The sequence below is a fragment of the Eutrigla gurnardus genome (genome assembly GCF_963514095.1).
Source record: "Eutrigla gurnardus genome assembly, chromosome: 15".
Taxonomy (NCBI): domain Eukaryota; kingdom Metazoa; phylum Chordata; class Actinopteri; order Perciformes; family Triglidae; genus Eutrigla; species Eutrigla gurnardus.
The window spans coordinates 15411783-15432776 of record NC_139938.1 but is presented as its reverse complement, the minus strand read 5'-3'; the positions used below and the strand labels follow the sequence as shown (position 1 = coordinate 15432776).

The 20994-nt window shown below is 45.6% G+C and overlaps 1 protein-coding gene across 1 annotated transcript in view; it reads right to left on the bottom strand.

The window, feature by feature from the left end:
- Positions 1-20994, bottom strand: part of cfap54 (cilia and flagella associated 54) — a gene marked incomplete at both ends in the record, with an annotated part of 108605 nt that overhangs the window by 3049 nt on the left and 84562 nt on the right. The window lies entirely within an intron of this gene.

The window sequence follows — 20994 nt, the reverse complement described above, 5'->3', positions numbered from 1 at the left end:
CATTCAATCATTATATCATATCACATGGTTGATAGGCGTATAATAACTTTTTTGTAAAACAATTGAGATCAAATTCACAATTCAAACAGCAGTTGGGAGAAACATAACTTGTTTTGTGCTCCAACCACTGTCTCATTTCAAAAATATTGCAACTGGACAGCTAACATGAATTTAGCTGTGAACCAAGCAGTTTGCTCTTTCACAATGTGTGCTAGTGGCGCAATGGATAACGCGTCTGACTACGGCTCAGAACATTCTAGGTTCGACTCCTGGCTAGCTAGGGTCACACTTTAGTTTGTAAAAAAACATGAACCGAACTCAGTTACCTGCTACTAAACTGTGTATCAAGGGTGAGTGACAGCCGAAATGAAACACTGCTAGCTTTGGAATTCAGACCTCTAAATATGCTTTCCAAACAAGCTGTCACGTAGGCTCCATTGCTTTTTCGACCTACTGGCAAATCATCTTTCTTTGAAAAACAACATTTGTCCCTGAAGGACAAAATCAGAAGTGCTAGAGCAACCATCTGTGGACCACGACTGTGTTTTGCGACACATTGTGAGGGAGCCCACAGTACAGACACAGTAGGCTGTTTCAGATTCAGAGCTGCAAATATGGTAAAACCAGGCACCCAGCCGAGCAATTGGCCGTGATCGTATAGTGGTTAGTACTCTGCGTTGTGGCCGCAGCAACCCCGGTTCGAATCCGGGTCACGGCAGCTGAGAAAGTCTGTGCTTCCGTTTTTTTGTTGTGCTCCAACCACTGTCTCATTTTAAAAATATTCCAACTGGACAGCTCACATGAATTTAGCTTTGACCAAAGCAGTTTGAGTTGTCACAATGTGGGCTAGTGGCGCAATGGATAATGCGTATTACTACGGATCAGAAGATTCTAGGTTCGACTCCTGGCTAGCTCGTGTCACACTTTAGTTTGTAAAAAAACATGAACCGAACTCAGTTACCTGCTACCAAACTGTGTATCAAGGGTGAGTTACAGCCGCAATGAAACACTGCTAGCTTTGGAATTCAGACCTCTAAATGTGCTTTCCAAACAAGTTGTCACGTAGGCTCCATTGCTTTTTCGACCTACTGGCAAATCATCTTTCTTTGAAAAACAACATTTGTCCCTGAAGGACAAAATCAGAAGTGCTAGAGCAACCATCTGTGGACCACGACTGTGTTTTGCGACACATTGTGAGGGAGCCCACAGTACAGACACAGTAGGCTGTTTCAGATTCAGAGCTGCAAATATGGTAAAACCAGGCACCCAGCCGAGCAATTGGCCGTGATCGTATAGTGGTTAGTACTCTGCGTTGTGGCCGCAGCAACCCCGGTTCGAATCCGGGTCACGGCAGCTGAGAAAGTCTGTGCTTCCGTTTTTTTGTTGTGCTCCAACCACTGTCTCATTTTAAAAATATTCCAACTGGACAGCTCACATGAATTTAGCTTTGACCAAAGCAGTTTGAGCTGTCACAATGTGGGCTAGTGGCGCAATGGATAACGCGTCTGACTACGGATCAGAAGATTCTAGGTTCGACTCCTGGCTAGCTCGTGTCACACTTTAGTTTGTAAAAAAACATGAACCGAACTCAGTTACCTGCTACCAAACTGTGTATAAAGGGTGAGTTACAGCCGAAATGAAACACTGCTAGCTTTGGAATTCAGACCTCTAAATGTGCTTTCCAAACAAGCTGTCACGTAGGCTCCATTGCTTTTTCGACCTACTGGCAAATCATCTTTCTTTGAAAAACAACATTTGTCCCTGAAGGACAAAATCAGAAGTGCTAGAGCAACCATCTGTGGACCACGACTGTGTTTTGCGACACATTGTGAGGGAGCCCACAGTACAGACACAGTAGGCTGTTTCAGATTCAGAGCTGCAAATATGGTAAAACCAGGCACCCAGCCGAGCAATTGGCCGTGTTCGTATAGTGGTTAGTACTCTGCGTTGTGGCCGCAGCAACCCCGGTTCGAATCCGGGTCACGGCAGCTGAGAACGTCTGTGCTTCCATTTTGTTGTTGAGCTCATGTGCTCCAACCACTGTCTCATTTCAAAAATATTGCAACTGGACAGCTAACATGAATTTAGCTGTGAACCAAGCAGTTTGCTCTTTCACAATGTGGGCTAGTGGCGCAATGGATAACGCGTCTGACTAGGGATCAGAAGATTCTAGGTTCGACTCCTGGCTAGCTCGTGTCACACTTTAGTTTGTAAAAAAACATGAACCGAACTCAGTTACCTGCTACTAAACTGCGTATCAAGGGTGAGTTACAGCCGAAATGAAACATTGCTAGCTTTGGAATTCAGACTTCTAAATGTGTTTTCCAAACAAGTTGTCACGTAGGCTCCATTGCTTTTTCGACCTACTGGCAAATCATCTTTCTTTGAAAAACAACATTTGTCCCTGAAGGACAAAATCAGAAGTGCTAGAGCAACCATCTGTGGACCACGACTGTGTTTTGCGACACATTGTGAGGGAGCCCACAGTACAGACACAGTAGGCTGTTTCAGATTCAGAGCTGCAAATATGGTAAAACCAGGCACCCAGCCGAGCAATTGGCCGTGATCATATAGTGGTTAGTACTCTGCGTTGTGGCCGCAGCAACCCCCGGTTCGAATCCGGGTCACGGCAGCTGAGAACGTCTGTGCTTCCATTTTGTTGTTGAGCTCATGTGCTCCAACCACTGTCTCATTTCAAAAATATTGCAACTGGACAGCTAACATGAATTTAGCTGTGAACCAAGCAGTTTGCTCTTTCACAATGTGAGCTAGTGGCGCAATGGATAACGTGTCTGACTACGGATCAGAAGATTCTAGGTTCGACTCCTGGCTAGCTCGTGTCACACTTTAGTTTGTAAAAAAACATTAACCGAACTCAGTTACCTGCTACTAAACTGTGTATCAAGGGTGAGTTACAGCCGCAATGAAACACTGCTAGCTTTGGAATTCAGACTTCTAAATGTGCTTTCCAAACAAGTTGTCACGTAGGCTCCATTGCTTTTTCGACCTACTGGCAAATCATCTTTCTTTGAAAAACAACATTTGTCCCTGAAGGACAAAATCAGAAGTGCTAGAGCAACCATCTGTGGACCACGACTGTGTTTTGCGACACATTGTGGGGGAGCCCACAGTACAGACACAGTAGGCTGTTTCAGATTCAGAGCTGCAAATATGGTAAAACCAGGCACCCAGCCGAGCAATTGGCCGTGATCATATAGTGGTTAGTACTCTGCGTTGTGGCCGCAGCAACCCCGGTTCGAATCCGGGTCACGGCAGCTGAGAACGTCTGTGCTTCCATTTTGTTGTTGAGCTCATGTGCTCCAACCAGTGTCTCATTTCAAAAATATTGCAACTGGACAGCTAACATGAATTTAGCTGTGAACCAAGCAGTTTGCTCTTTCACAATGTGGGCTAGTGGCGCAATGGATAACGCGTCTGACTACGGATCAGAAGATTCTAGGTTCGACTCCTGGCTAGCTTGTGTCACACTTTAGTTTGTAAAAAAAACATTAACCGAACTCAGTTACCTGCTACTAAACTGTGTATCAAGGGTGAGTTACAGCCGACATGAAACATTGCTAGCTTTGGAATTCAGACTTCTAAATGTGCTTTCCAAACAAGTTGTCACGTAGGCTCCATTGCTTTTTCGACCTACTGGCAAATCATCTTTCTTTGAAAAACAACATTTGTCCCTGAAGGACAAAATCAGAAGTGCTAGAGCAACCATCTGTGGACCACGACTGTGTTTTGCGACACATTGTGAGGGAGCCCACAGTACAGACACAGTAGGCTGTTTCAGATTCAGAGCTGCAAATATGGTAAAACCAGGCACCCAGCCGAGCAATTGGCCGTGATCGTATAGTGGTTAGTACTCTGCGTTGTGGCCGCAGCAACCCCGGTTCGAATCCGGGTCACGGCAGCTGAGAACGTCTGTGCTTCCATTTTGTTGTTGAGCTCATGTGCTCCAACCACTGTCTCATGTTAAAAATATTCCAACTGGACAGCTCACATGAATTTAGCTTTGACCAAAGCAGTTTGAGCTGTCACAATGTGGGCTAGTGGCGCAATGGATAACGCGTCTGACTACGGATCAGAAGATTCTAGGTTCGACTCCTGGCTAGCTCGTGTCACACTTTAGTTTGTAAAAAAACATGAACCGAACTCAGTTACCTGCTACCAAACTGTGTATCAAGGGTGAGTTACAGCCGAAATGAAACTTTGCTAGCTTTGGAATTCAGACTTCTAAATGTGCTTTCCAAACAAGCTGTCACGTAGGCTCCATTGCTTTTTCAACCTACTGGCAAATCATCTTTCTTTGAAAAACAACATTTGTCCCTGAAGGACAAAATCAGAAGTGCTAGAGCAACCATCTGTGGACCACGACTGTGTTTTGCGACACATTGTGAGGGAGCCCACAGTACAGACACAGTAGGCTGTTTCAGATTCAGAGCTGCAAATATGGTAAAACCAGGCACCCAGCCGAGCAATTGGCCGTGATCGTATAGTGGTTAGTACTCTGCGTTGTGGCCGCAGCAACCCCGGTTCGAATCCGGGTCACGGCAGCTGAGAAAGTCTGTGCTTCCGTTTTTTTGTTGTGCTCCAACCACTGTCTCATTTTAAAAATATTCCAACTGGACAGCTCACATGAATTTAGCTTTGACCAAAGCAGTTTGAGCTGTCACAATGTGGGCTAGTGGCGCAATGGATAATGCGTATTACTACGGATCAGAAGATTCTAGGTTCGACTCCTGGCTAGCTCGTGTCACACTTTAGTTTGTAAAAAAACATGAACCGAACTCAGTTACCTGCTACCAAACTGTGTATCAAGGGTGAGTTACAGCCGCAATGAAACACTGCTAGCTTTGGAATTCAGACCTCTAAATGTGCTTTCCAAACAAGTTGTCACGTAGGCTCCATTGCTTTTTCGACCTACTGGCAAATCATCTTTCTTTGAAAAACAACATTTGTCCCTGAAGGACAAAATCAGAAGTGCTAGAGCAACCATCTGTGGACCACGACTGTGTTTTGCGACACATTGTGAGGGAGCCCACAGTACAGACACAGTAGGCTGTTTCAGATTCAGAGCTGCAAATATGGTAAAACCAGGCACCCAGCCGAGCAATTGGCCGTGATCGTATAGTGGTTAGTACTCTGCGTTGTGGCCGCAGCAACCCCGGTTCGAATCCGGGTCACGGCAGCTGAGAAAGTCTGTGCTTCCATTTTGTTGTTGAGCTCATGTGCTCCAACCACTGTCTCATTTCAAAAATATTGCAACTGGACAGCTAACATGAATTTAGCTGTGAACCAAGCAGTTTGCTCTTTCACAATGTGAGCTAGTGGCGCAATGGATAACGTGTCTGACTACGGATCAGAAGATTCTAGGTTCGACTCCTGGCTAGCTCGTGTCACACTTTAGTTTGTAAAAAAACATTAACCGAACTCAGTTACCTGCTACTAAACTGTGTATCAAGGGTGAGTTACAGCCGAAATGAAACACTGCTAGCTTTGGAATTCAGACTTCTAAATGTGCTTTCCAAACAAGTTGTCACGTAGGCTCCATTGCTTTTTCGACCTACTGGCAAATCATCTTTCTTTGAAAAACAACATTTGTCCCTGAAGGACAAAATCAGAAGTGCTAGAGCAACCATCTGTGGACCACGACTGTGTTTTGCGACACATTGTGAGGGAGCCCACAGTACAGACACAGTAGGCTGTTTCAGATTCAGAGCTGCAAATATGGTAAAACCAGGCACCCAGCCGAGCAATTGGCCGTGATCGTATAGTGGTTAGTACTCTGCGTTGTGGCCGCAGCAACCCCGGTTCGAATCCGGGTCACGGCAGCTGAGAACGTCTGTGCTTCCATTTTGTTGTTGAGCTCATGTGCTCCAACCACTGTCTCATGTTAAAAATATTCCAACTGGACAGCTCACATGAATTTAGCTTTGACCAAAGCAGTTTGAGCTGTCACAATGTGGGCTAGTGGCGCAATGGATAACGCGTCTGACTACGGATCAGAAGATTCTAGGTTCGACTCCTGGCTAGCTTGTGTCACACTTTAGTTTGTAAAAAAAACATTAACCGAACTCAGTTACCTGCTACTAAACTGTGTATCAAGGGTGAGTTACAGCCGACATGAAACATTGCTAGCTTTGGAATTCAGACTTCTAAATGTGCTTTCCAAACAAGTTGTCACGTAGGCTCCATTGCTTTTTCGACCTACTGGCAAATCATCTTTCTTTGAAAAACAACATTTGTCCCTGAAGGACAAAATCAGAAGTGCTAGAGCAACCATCTGTGGACCACGACTGTGTTTTGCGACACATTGTGGGGGAGCCCACAGTACAGACACAGTAGGCTGTTTCAGATTCAGAGCTGCAAATATGGTAAAACCAGGCACCCAGCCGAGCAATTGGCCGTGATCATATAGTGGTTAGTACTCTGCGTTGTGGCCGCAGCAACCCCGGTTCGAATCCGGGTCACGGCAGCTGAGAACGTCTGTGCTTCCATTTTGTTGTTGAGCTCATGTGCTCCAACCAGTGTCTCATTTCAAAAATATTGCAACTGGACAGCTAACATGAATTTAGCTGTGAACCAAGCAGTTTGCTCTTTCACAATGTGGGCTAGTGGCGCAATGGATAACGCGTCTGACTACGGATCAGAAGATTCTAGGTTCGACTCCTGGCTAGCTTGTGTCACACTTTAGTTTGTAAAAAAAACATTAACCGAACTCAGTTACCTGCTACTAAACTGTGTATCAAGGGTGAGTTACAGCCGACATGAAACATTGCTAGCTTTGGAATTCAGACTTCTAAATGTGCTTTCCAAACAAGTTGTCACGTAGGCTCCATTGCTTTTTCGACCTACTGGCAAATCATCTTTCTTTGAAAAACAACATTTGTCCCTGAAGGACAAAATCAGAAGTGCTAGAGCAACCATCTGTGGACCACGACTGTGTTTTGCGACACATTGTGAGGGAGCCCACAGTACAGACACAGTAGGCTGTTTCAGATTCAGAGCTGCAAATATGGTAAAACCAGGCACCCAGCCGAGCAATTGGCCGTGATCGTATAGTGGTTAGTACTCTGCGTTGTGGCCGCAGCAACCCCGGTTCGAATCCGGGTCACGGCAGCTGAGAACGTCTGTGCTTCCATTTTGTTGTTGAGCTCATGTGCTCCAACCACTGTCTCATGTTAAAAATATTCCAACTGGACAGCTCACATGAATTTAGCTTTGACCAAAGCAGTTTGAGCTGTCACAATGTGGGCTAGTGGCGCAATGGATAACGCGTCTGACTACGGATCAGAAGATTCTAGGTTCGACTCCTGGCTAGCTCGTGTCACACTTTAGTTTGTAAAAAAACATGAACCGAACTCAGTTACCTGCTACCAAACTGTGTATCAAGGGTGAGTTACAGCCGAAATGAAACTTTGCTAGCTTTGGAATTCAGACTTCTAAATGTGCTTTCCAAACAAGCTGTCACGTAGGCTCCATTGCTTTTTCAACCTACTGGCAAATCATCTTTCTTTGAAAAACAACATTTGTCCCTGAAGGACAAAATCAGAAGTGCTAGAGCAACCATCTGTGGACCACGACTGTGTTTTGCGACACATTGTGAGGGAGCCCACAGTACAGACACAGTAGGCTGTTTCAGATTCAGAGCTGCAAATATGGTAAAACCAGGCACCCAGCCGAGCAATTGGCCGTGATCGTATAGTGGTTAGTACTCTGCGTTGTGGCCGCAGCAACCCCGGTTCGAATCCGGGTCACGGCAGCTGAGAAAGTCTGTGCTTCCGTTTTTTTGTTGTGCTCCAACCACTGTCTCATTTTAAAAATATTCCAACTGGACAGCTCACATGAATTTAGCTTTGACCAAAGCAGTTTGAGCTGTCACAATGTGGGCTAGTGGCGCAATGGATAATGCGTATTACTACGGATCAGAAGATTCTAGGTTCGACTCCTGGCTAGCTCGTGTCACACTTTAGTTTGTAAAAAAACATGAACCGAACTCAGTTACCTGCTACCAAACTGTGTATCAAGGGTGAGTTACAGCCGCAATGAAACACTGCTAGCTTTGGAATTCAGACCTCTAAATGTGCTTTCCAAACAAGTTGTCACGTAGGCTCCATTGCTTTTTCGACCTACTGGCAAATCATCTTTCTTTGAAAAACAACATTTGTCCCTGAAGGACAAAATCAGAAGTGCTAGAGCAACCATCTGTGGACCACGACTGTGTTTTGCGACACATTGTGAGGGAGCCCACAGTACAGACACAGTAGGCTGTTTCAGATTCAGAGCTGCAAATATGGTAAAACCAGGCACCCAGCCGAGCAATTGGCCGTGATCGTATAGTGGTTAGTACTCTGCGTTGTGGCCGCAGCAACCCCGGTTCGAATCCGGGTCACGGCAGCTGAGAAAGTCTGTGCTTCCATTTTGTTGTTGAGCTCATGTGCTCCAACCACTGTCTCATTTCAAAAATATTGCAACTGGACAGCTAACATGAATTTAGCTGTGAACCAAGCAGTTTGCTCTTTCACAATGTGAGCTAGTGGCGCAATGGATAACGTGTCTGACTACGGATCAGAAGATTCTAGGTTCGACTCCTGGCTAGCTCGTGTCACACTTTAGTTTGTAAAAAAACATTAACCGAACTCAGTTACCTGCTACTAAACTGTGTATCAAGGGTGAGTTACAGCCGAAATGAAACACTGCTAGCTTTGGAATTCAGACTTCTAAATGTGCTTTCCAAACAAGTTGTCACGTAGGCTCCATTGCTTTTTCGACCTACTGGCAAATCATCTTTCTTTGAAAAACAACATTTGTCCCTGAAGGACAAAATCAGAAGTGCTAGAGCAACCATCTGTGGACCACGACTGTGTTTTGCGACACATTGTGAGGGAGCCCACAGTACAGACACAGTAGGCTGTTTCAGATTCAGAGCTGCAAATATGGTAAAACCAGGCACCCAGCCGAGCAATTGGCCGTGATCGTATAGTGGTTAGTACTCTGCGTTGTGGCCGCAGCAACCCCGGTTCGAATCCGGGTCACGGCAGCTGAGAACGTCTGTGCTTCCATTTTGTTGTTGAGCTCATGTGCTCCAACCACTGTCTCATGTTAAAAATATTCCAACTGGACAGCTCACATGAATTTAGCTTTGACCAAAGCAGTTTGAGCTGTCACAATGTGGGCTAGTGGCGCAATGGATAACGCGTCTGACTACGGATCAGAAGATTCTAGGTTCGACTCCTGGCTAGCTTGTGTCACACTTTAGTTTGTAAAAAAAACATTAACCGAACTCAGTTACCTGCTACTAAACTGTGTATCAAGGGTGAGTTACAGCCGACATGAAACATTGCTAGCTTTGGAATTCAGACTTCTAAATGTGCTTTCCAAACAAGTTGTCACGTAGGCTCCATTGCTTTTTCGACCTACTGGCAAATCATCTTTCTTTGAAAAACAACATTTGTCCCTGAAGGACAAAATCAGAAGTGCTAGAGCAACCATCTGTGGACCACGACTGTGTTTTGCGACACATTGTGAGGGAGCCCACAGTACAGACACAGTAGGCTGTTTCAGATTCAGAGCTGCAAATATGGTAAAACCAGGCACCCAGCCGAGCAATTGGCCGTGATCGTATAGTGGTTAGTACTCTGCGTTGTGGCCGCAGCAACCCCGGTTCGAATCCGGGTCACGGCAGCTGAGAACGTCTGTGCTTCCATTTTGTTGTTGAGCTCATGTGCTCCAACCACTGTCTCATTTCAAAAATATTGCAACTGGACAGCTAACATGAATTTAGCTGTGAACCAAGCAGTTTGCTCTTTCACAATGTGGGCTAGTGGCGCAATGGATAACGCGTCTGACTAGGGATCAGAAGATTCTAGGTTCGACTCCTGGCTAGCTCGTGTCACACTTTAGTTTGTAAAAAAACATTAACCGAACTCAGTTACCTGCTACTAAACTGTGTATCAAGGGTGAGTTACAGCCGAAATGAAACATTGCTAGCTTTGGAATTCAGACTTCTAAATGTGTTTTCCAAACAAGTTGTCACGTAGGCTCCATTGCTTTTTCGACCTACTGGCAAATCATCTTTCTTTGAAAAACAACATTTGTCCCTGAAGGACAAAATCAGAAGTGCTAGAGCAACCATCTGTGGACCACGACTGTGTTTTGCGACACATTGTGAGGGAGCCCACAGTACAGACACAGTAGGCTGTTTCAGATTCAGAGCTGCAAATATGGTAAAACCAGGCACCCAGCCGAGCAATTGGCCGTGATCATATAGTGGTTAGTACTCTGCGTTGTGGCCGCAGCAACCCCGGTTCGAATCCGGGTCACGGCAGCTGAGAACGTCTGTGCTTCCATTTTGTTGTTGAGCTCATGTGCTCCAACCAGTGTCTCATTTCAAAAATATTGCAACTGGACAGCTAACATGAATTTAGCTGTGAACCAAGCAGTTTGCTCTTTCACAATGTGAGCTAGTGGCGCAATGGATAACGTGTCTGACTACGGATCAGAAGATTCTAGGTTCGACTCCTGGCTAGCTCGTGTCACACTTTAGTTTGTAAAAAAACATGAACCGAACTCAGTTACCTGCTACTAAACTGTGTATCAAGGGTGAGTTACAGCCGAAATGAAACACTGCTAGCTTTGGAATTCAGACTTCTAAATGTGCTTTCCAAACAAGTTGTCACGTAGGCTCCATTGCTTTTTCGACCTACTGGCAAATCATCTTTCTTTGAAAAACAACATTTGTCCCTGAAGGACAAAATCAGAAGTGCTAGAGCAACCATCTGTGGACCACGACTGTGTTTTGCGACACATTGTGGGGGAGCCCACAGTACAGACACAGTAGGCTGTTTCAGATTCAGAGCTGCAAATATGGTAAAACCAGGCACCCAGCCGAGCAATTGGCCGTGATCATATAGTGGTTAGTACTCTGCGTTGTGGCCGCAGCAACCCCGGTTCGAATCCGGGTCACGGCAGCTGAGAACGTCTGTGCTTCCATTTTGTTGTTGAGCTCATGTGCTCCAACCAGTGTCTCATTTCAAAAATATTCCAACTGGACAGCTCACATGAATTTAGCTTTGACCAAAGCAGTTTGAGCTGTCACAATGTGGGCTAGTGGCGCAATGGATAACGCGTCTGACTACGGATCAGAAGATTCTAGGTTCGACTCCTGGCTAGCTCGTGTCACACTTTAGTTTGTAAAAAAACATGAACCGAACTCAGTTACCTGCTACCAAACTGTGTATCAAGGGTGAGTTACAGCCGCAATGAAACACTGCTAGCTTTGGAATTCAGACCTCTAAATGTGCTTTCCAAACAAGCTGTCACGTAGGCTCCATTGCTTTTTCAACCTACTGGCAAATCATCTTTCTTTGAAAAACAACATATGTCCCTGAAGGACAAAATCAGAAGTGCTAGAGCAACCATCTGTGGACCACGACTGTGTTTTGCGACACATTGTGAGGGAGCCCACAGTACAGACACAGTAGGCTGTTTCAGATTCAGAGCTGCAAATATGGTAAAACCAGGCACCCAGCCGAGCAATTGGCCGTGATCGTATAGTGGTTAGTACTCTGCGTTGTGGCCGCAGCAACCCCGGTTCGAATCCGGGTCACGGCAGCTGAGAACGTCTGTGCTTCCTTTTTGTTGTTGAGCTCATGTGCTCCAACCACTGTCTCATTTCAAAAATATTGCAACTGGACAGCTAACATGAATTTAGCTGTGAACCAAGCAGTTTGCTCTTTCACAATGTGGGCTAGTGGCGCAATGGATAACGCGTCTGACTACGGATCAGAAGATTCTAGGTTTGACTCCTGGCTAGCTCGTGTCACACTTTAGTTTGTAAAAAAACATGAACCGAACTCAGTTACCTGCTACTAAACTGTGTATAAAGGGTGAGTTACAGCCGCAATGAAACACTGCTAGCTTTGGAATTCAGACCTCTAAATGTGCTTTCCAAACAAGCTGTCACGTAGGCTCCATTGCTTTTTCGACCTACTGGCAAATCATCTTTCTTTGAAAAACAACATTTGTCCCTGAAGGACAAAATCAGAAGTGCTAGAGCAACCATCTGTGGACCACGACTGTGTTTTGCGACACATTGTGAGGGAGCCCACAGTACAGACACAGTAGGCTGTTTCAGATTCAGAGCTGCAAATATGGTAAAACCAGGCACCCAGCCGAGCAATTGGCCGTGATCGTATAGTGGTTAGTACTCTGCGTTGTGGCCGCAGCAACCCCGGTTCGAATCCGGGTCACGGCAGCTGAGAACGTCTGTGCTTCCATTTTGTTGTTGAGCTCATGTGCTCCAACCACTGTCTCATGTTAAAAATATTCCAACTGGACAGCTCACATGAATTTAGCTTTGACCAAAGCAGTTTGAGCTGTCACAATGTGGGCTAGTGGCGCAATGGATAACGCGTCTGACTACGGATCAGAAGATTCTAGGTTCGACTCCTGGCTAGCTCGTGTCACACTTTAATTTGTAAAAAAACATGAACCGAACTCAGTTACCTGCTACCAAACTGTGTATCAAGGGTGAGTTACAGCCGCAATGAAACACTGCTAGCTTTGGAATTCAGACCTCTAAATGTGCTTTCCAAACAAGCTGTCACGTAGGCTCCATTGCTTTTTCAACCTACTGGCAAATCATCTTTCTTTGAAAAACAACATTTGTCCCTGAAGGACAAAATCAGAAGTGCTAGAGCAACCATCTGTGGACCACGACTGTGTTTTGCGACACATTGTGAGGGAGCCCACAGTACAGACACAGTAGGCTGTTTCAGATTCAGAGCTGCAAATATGGTAAAACCAGGCACCCAGCCGAGCAATTGGCCGTGATCGTATAGTGGTTAGTACTCTGCGTTGTGGCCGCAGCAACCCCGGTTCGAATCCGGGTCACGGCAGCTGAGAACGTCTGTGCTTCCATTTTGTTGTTGAGCTCATGTGCTCCAACCACTGTCTCATTTCAAAAATATTGCAACTGGACAGCTAACATGAATTTAGCTGTGAACCAAGCAGTTTGCTCTTTCACAATGTGGGCTAGTGGCGCAATGGATAACGCGTCTGACTACGGATCAGAAGATTCTAGGTTCGACTCCTGGCTAGCTCGTGTCACACTTTAGTTTGTAAAAAAACATGAACCGAACTCAGTTACCTGCTACCAAACTGTGTATAAAGGGTGAGTTACAGCCGCAATGAAACACTGCTAGCTTTGGAATTCAGACCTCTAAATGTGCTTTCCAAACAAGCTGTCACGTAGGCTCCATTGCTTTTTCGACCTACTGGCAAATCATCTTTCTTTGAAAAACAACATTTGTCCCTGAAGGACAAAATCAGAAGTGCTAGAGCAACCATCTGTGGACCACGACTGTGTTTTGCGACACATTGTGAGGGAGCCCACAGTACAGACACAGTAGGCTGTTTCAGATTCAGAGCTGCAAATATGGTAAAACCAGGCACCCAGCCGAGCAATTGGCCGTGATCGTATAGTGGTTAGTACTCTGCGTTGTGGCCGCAGCAACCCCGGTTCGAATCCGGGTCACGGCAGCTGAGAAAGTCTGTGCTTCCGTTTTTTTGTTGTGCTCCAACCACTGTCTCATTTTAAAAATATTCCAACTGGACAGCTCACATGAATTTAGCTTTGACCAAAGCAGTTTGAGCTGTCACAATGTGGGCTAGTGGCGCAATGGATAACGCGTCTGACTACGGATCAGAAGATTCTAGGTTCGACTCCTGGCTAGCTCGTGTCACACTTTAATTTGTAAAAAAACATGAACCGAACTCAGTTACCTGCTACCAAACTGTGTATCAAGGGTGAGTTACAGCCGCAATGAAACACTGCTAGCTTTGGAATTCAGACCTCTAAATGTGCTTTCCAAACAAGCTGTCACGTAGGCTCCATTGCTTTTTCAACCTACTGGCAAATCATCTTTCTTTGAAAAACAACATTTGTCCCTGAAGGACAAAATCAGAAGTGCTAGAGCAACCATCTGTGGACCACGACTGTGTTTTGCGACACATTGTGAGGGAGCCCACAGTACAGACACAGTAGGCTGTTTCAGATTCAGAGCTGCAAATATGGTAAAACCAGGCACCCAGCCGAGCAATTGGCCGTGATCGTATAGTGGTTAGTACTCTGCGTTGTGGCCACAGCAACCCCGGTTCGAATCCGGGTCACGGCAGCTGAGAACGTCTGTGCTTCCATTTTGTTGTTGAGCTCATGTGCTCCAACCACTGTCTCATTTCAAAAATATTGCAACTGGACAGCTAACATGAATTTAGCTGTGAACCAAGCAGTTTGCTCTTTCACAATGTGGGCTAGTGGCGCAATGGATAACGCGTCTGACTACGGATCAGAAGATTCTAGGTTCGACTCCTGGCTAGCTCGTGTCACACTTTAGTTTGTAAAAAAACATGAACCGAACTCAGTTACCTGCTACCAAACTGTGTATAAAGGGTGAGTTACAGCCGCAATGAAACACTGCTAGCTTTGGAATTCAGACCTCTAAATGTGCTTTCCAAACAAGCTGTCACGTAGGCTCCATTGCTTTTTCGACCTACTGGCAAATCATCTTTCTTTGAAAAACAACATTTGTCCCTGAAGGACAAAATCAGAAGTGCTAGAGCAACCATCTGTGGACCACGACTGTGTTTTGCGACACATTGTGAGGGAGCCCACAGTACAGACACAGTAGGCTGTTTCAGATTCAGAGCTGCAAATATGGTAAAACCAGGCACCCAGCCGAGCAATTGGCCGTGATCGTATAGTGGTTAGTACTCTGCGTTGTGGCTGCAGCAACCCCGGTTCGAATCCGGGTCACGGCAGCTGAGAAAGTCTGTGCTTCCGTTTTTTTGTTGTGCTCCAACCACTGTCTCATTTTAAAAATATTCCAACTGGACAGCTCACATGAATTTAGCTTTGACCAAAGCAGTTTGAGTTGTCACAATGTGGGCTAGTGGCGCAATGGATAATGCGTATTACTACGGATCAGAAGATTCTAGGTTCGACTCCTGGCTAGCTCGTGTCACACTTTAGTTTGTAAAAAAACATGAACCGAACTCAGTTACCTGCTACCAAACTGTGTATCAAGGGTGAGTTACAGCCGCAATGAAACACTGCTAGCTTTGGAATTCAGACCTCTAAATGTGCTTTCCAAACAAGTTGTCACGTAGGCTCCATTGCTTTTTCGACCTACTGGCAAATCATCTTTCTTTGAAAAACAACATTTGTCCCTGAAGGACAAAATCAGAAGTGCTAGAGCAACCATCTGTGGACCACGACTGTGTTTTGCGACACATTGTGAGGGAGCCCACAGTACAGACACAGTAGGCTGTTTCAGATTCAGAGCTGCAAATATGGTAAAACCAGGCACCCAGCCGAGCAATTGGCCGTGATCGTATAGTGGTTAGTACTCTGCGTTGTGGCCGCAGCAACCCCGGTTCGAATCCGGGTCACGGCAGCTGAGAACGTCTGTGCTTCCATTTTGTTGTTGAGCTCATGTGCTCCAACCACTGTCTCATTTCAAAAATATTGCAACTGGACAGCTAACATGAATTTAGCTGTGAACCAAGCAGTTTGCTCTTTCACAATGTGGGCTAGTGGCGCAATGGATAACGCGTCTGACTACGGATCAGAAGATTCTAGGTTCGACTCCTGGCTAGCTCGTGTCACACTTTAATTTGTAAAAAAACATGAACCGAACTCAGTTACCTGCTACCAAACTGTGTATCAAGGGTGAGTTACAGCCGCAATGAAACACTGCTAGCTTTGGAATTCAGACCTCTAAATGTGCTTTCCAAACAAGCTGTCACGTAGGCTCCATTGCTTTTTCAACCTACTGGCAAATCATCTTTCTTTGAAAAACAACATTTGTCCCTGAAGGACAAAATCAGAAGTGCTAGAGCAACCATCTGTGGACCACGACTGTGTTTTGCGACACATTGTGAGGGAGCCCACAGTACAGACACAGTAGGCTGTTTCAGATTCAGAGCTGCAAATATGGTAAAACCAGGCACCCAGCCGAGCAATTGGCCGTGATCGTATAGTGGTTAGTACTCTGCGTTGTGGCCACAGCAACCCCGGTTCGAATCCGGGTCACGGCAGCTGAGAACGTCTGTGCTTCCATTTTGTTGTTGAGCTCATGTGCTCCAACCACTGTCTCATTTCAAAAATATTGCAACTGGACAGCTAACATGAATTTAGCTGTGAACCAAGCAGTTTGCTCTTTCACAATGTGGGCTAGTGGCGCAATGGATAACGCGTCTGACTACGGATCAGAAGATTCTAGGTTCGACTCCTGGCTAGCTCGTGTCACACTTTAGTTTGTAAAAAAACATGAACCGAACTCAGTTACCTGCTACCAAACTGTGTATAAAGGGTGAGTTACAGCCGCAATGAAACACTGCTAGCTTTGGAATTCAGACCTCTAAATGTGCTTTCCAAACAAGCTGTCACGTAGGCTCCATTGCTTTTTCGACCTACTGGCAAATCATCTTTCTTTGAAAAACAACATTTGTCCCTGAAGGACAAAATCAGAAGTGCTAGAGCAACCATCTGTGGACCACGACTGTGTTTTGCGACACATTGTGAGGGAGCCCACAGTACAGACACAGTAGGCTGTTTCAGATTCAGAGCTGCAAATATGGTAAAACCAGGCACCCAGCCGAGCAATTGGCCGTGATCGTATAGTGGTTAGTACTCTGCGTTGTGGCTGCAGCAACCCCGGTTCGAATCCGGGTCACGGCAGCTGAGAAAGTCTGTGCTTCCGTTTTTTTGTTGTGCTCCAACCACTGTCTCATTTTAAAAATATTCCAACTGGACAGCTCACATGAATTTAGCTTTGACCAAAGCAGTTTGAGTTGTCACAATGTGGGCTAGTGGCGCAATGGATAATGCGTATTACTACGGATCAGAAGATTCTAGGTTCGACTCCTGGCTAGCTCGTGTCACACTTTAGTTTGTAAAAAAACATGAACCGAACTCAGTTACCTGCTACCAAACTGTGTATCAAGGGTGAGTTACAGCCGCAATGAAACACTGCTAGCTTTGGAATTCAGACCTCTAAATGTGCTTTCCAAACAAGTTGTCACGTAGGCTCCATTGCTTTTTCGACCTACTGGCAAATCATCTTTCTTTGAAAAACAACATTTGTCCCTGAAGGACAAAATCAGAAGTGCTAGAGCAACCATCTGTGGACCACGACTGTGTTTTGCGACACATTGTGAGGGAGCCCACAGTACAGACACAGTAGGCTGTTTCAGATTCAGAGCTGCAAATATGGTAAAACCAGGCACCCAGCCGAGCAATTGGCCGTGATCGTATAGTGGTTAGTACTCTGCGTTGTGGCCGCAGCAACCCCGGTTCGAATCCGGGTCACGGCAGCTGAGAACGTCTGTGCTTCCATTTTGTTGTTGAGCTCATGTGCTCCAACCACTGTCTCATTTCAAAAATATTGCAACTGGACAGCTAACATGAATTTAGCTGTGAACCAAGCAGTTTGCTCTTTCACAATGTGGGCTAGTGGCGCAATGGATAACGCGTCTGACTACGGATCAGAAGATTCTAGGTTCGACTCCTGGCTAGCTCGTGTCACACTTTAATTTGTAAAAAAACATGAACCGAACTCAGTTACCTGCTACCAAACTGTGTATCAAGGGTGAGTTACAGCCGCAATGAAACACTGCTAGCTTTGGAATTCAGACCTCTAAATGTGCTTTCCAAACAAGCTGTCACGTAGGCTCCATTGCTTTTTCAACCTACTGGCAAATCATCTTTCTTTGAAAAACAACATTTGTCCCTGAAGGACAAAATCAGAAGTGCTAGAGCAACCATCTGTGGACCACGACTGTGTTTTGCGACACATTGTGAGGGAGCCCACAGTACAGACACAGTAGGCTGTTTCAGATTCAGAGCTGCAAATATGGTAAAACCAGGCACCCAGCCGAGCAATTGGCCGTGATCGTATAGTGGTTAGTACTCTGCGTTGTGGCCACAGCAACCCCGGTTCGAATCCGGGTCACGGCAGCTGAGAACGTCTGTGCTTCCATTTTGTTGTTGAGCTCATGTGCTCCAACCACTGTCTCATTTCAAAAATATTGCAACTGGACAGCTAACATGAATTTAGCTGTGAACCAAGCAGTTTGCTCTTTCACAATGTGGGCTAGTGGCGCAATGGATAACGCGTCTGACTACGGATCAGAAGATTCTAGGTTCGACTCCTGGCTAGCTCGTGTCACACTTTAGTTTGTAAAAAAACATGAACCGAACTCAGTTACCTGCTACCAAACTGTGTATAAAGGGTGAGTTACAGCCGCAATGAAACACTGCTAGCTTTGGAATTCAGACCTCTAAATGTGCTTTCCAAACAAGCTGTCACGTAGGCTCCATTGCTTTTTCGACCTACTGGCAAATCATCTTTCTTTGAAAAACAACATTTGTCCCTGAAGGACAAAATCAGAAGTGCTAGAGCAACCATCTGTGGACCACGACTGTGTTTTGCGACACATTGTGAGGGAGCCCACAGTACAGACACAGTAGGCTGTTTCAGATTCAGAGCTGCAAATATGGTAAAACCAGGCACCCAGCCGAGCAATTGGCCGTGATCGTATAGTGGTTAGTACTCTGCGTTGTGGCTGCAGCAACCCCGGTTCGAATCCGGGTCACGGCAGCTGAGAAAGTCTGTGCTTCCGTTTTTTTGTTGTGCTCCAACCACTGTCTCATTTTAAAAATATTCCAACTGGACAGCTCACATGAATTTAGCTTTGACCAAAGCAGTTTGAGTTGTCACAATGTGGGCTAGTGGCGCAATGGATAATGCGTATTACTACGGATCAGAAGATTCTAGGTTCGACTCCTGGCTAGCTCGTGTCACACTTTAGTTTGTAAAAAAACATGAACCGAACTCAGTTACCTGCTACCAAACTGTGTATCAAGGGTGAGTTACAGCCGCAATGAAACACTGCTAGCTTTGGAATTCAGACCTCTAAATGTGCTTTCCAAACAAGTTGTCACGTAGGCTCCATTGCTTTTTCGACCTACTGGCAAATCATCTTTCTTTGAAAAACAACATTTGTCCCTGAAGGACAAAATCAGAAGTGCTAGAGCAACCATCTGTGGACCACGACTGTGTTTTGCGACACATTGTGAGGGAGCCCACAGTACAGACACAGTAGGCTGTTTCAGATTCAGAGCTGCAAATATGGTAAAACCAGGCACCCAGCCGAGCAATTGGCCGTGATCGTATAGTGGTTAGTACTCTGCGTTGTGGCCGCAGCAACCCCGGTTCGAATCCGGGTCACGGCAGCTGAGAACGTCTGTGCTTCCATTTTGTTGTTGAGCTCATGTGCTCCAACCACTGTCTCATTTCAAAAATATTGCAACTGGACAGCTAACATGAATTTAGCTGTGAACCAAGCAGTTTGCTCTTTCACAATGTGGGCTAGTGGCGCAATGGATAACGCGTCTGACTACGGATCAGAAGATTCTAGGTTCGACTCCTGGCTAGCTCGTGTCACACTTTAGTTTGTAAAAAAACATTAACCGAACTCAGTTACCTGCTACTAAACTGTGTATCAAGGGTGAGTTACAGCCGAAATGAAACATTGCTAGCTTTGGAATTCAGACTTCTAAATGTGTTTTCCAAACAAGTTGTCACGTAGGCTCCATTGCTTTTTCGACCTACTGGCAAATCATCTTTCTTTGAAAAACAACATTTGTCCCTGAAGGACAAAATCAGAAGTGCTAGAGCAACCATCTGTGGACCACGACTGTGTTTTGCGACACATTGTGAGGGAGCCCACAGTACAGACACAGTAGGCTGTTTCAGATTCAGAGCTGCAAATATGGTAAAACCAGGCACCCAGCCGAGCAATTGGCCGTGATCGTATAGTGGTTAGTACTCTGCGTTGTGGCTGCAGCAACCCCGGTTCGAATCCGGGTCACGGCAGCTGAGAAAGTCTGTGCTTCCGTTTTTTTGTTGTGCTCCAACCACTGTCTCATTTTAAAAATATTCCAACTGGACAGCTCACATGAATTTAGCTTTGACCAAAGCAGTTTGAGTTGTCACAATGTGGGCTAGTGGCGCAATGGATAATGCGTATTACTACGGATCAGAAGATTCTAGGTTCGACTCCTGGCTAGCTCGTGTCACACTTTAGTTTGTAAAAAAACATGAACCGAACTCAGTTACCTGCTACCAAACTGTGTATCAAGGGTGAGTTACAGCCGCAATGAAACACTGCTAGCTTTGGAATTCAGACCTCTAAATGTGCTTTCCAAACAAGTTGTCACGTAGGCTCCATTGCTTTTTCGACCTACTGGCAAATCATCTTTCTTTGAAAAACAACATTTGTCCCTGAAGGACAAAATCAGAAGTGCTAGAGCAACCATCTGTGGACCACGACTGTGTTTTGCGACACATTGTGAGGGAGCCCACAGTACAGACACAGTAGGCTGTTTCAGATTCAGAGCTGCAAATATGGTAAAACCAGGCACCCAGCCGAGCAATTGGCCGTGATCGTATAGTGGTTAGTACTCTGCGTTGTGGCCGCAGCAACCCCGGTTCGAATCCGGGTCACGGCAGCTGAGAACGTCTGTGCTTCCATTTTGTTGTTGAGCTCATGTGCTCCAACCACTGTCTCATTTCAAAAATATTGCAACTGGACAGCTAACATGAATTTAGCTGTGAACCAAGCAGTTTGCTCTTTCACAATGTGGGCTAGTGGCGCAATGGATAACGCGTCTGACTACGGATCAGAAGATTCTAGGTTCGACTCCTGGCTAGCTCGTGTCACACTTTAGTTTGTAAAAAAACATTAACCGAACTCAGTTACCTGCTACTAAACTGTGTATCAAGGGTGAGTTACAGCCGAAATGAAACATTGCTAGCTTTGGAATTCAGACTTCTAAATGTGTTTTCCAAACAAGTTGTCACGTAGGCTCCATTGCTTTTTCGACCTACTGGCAAATCATCTTTCTTTGAAAAACAACAT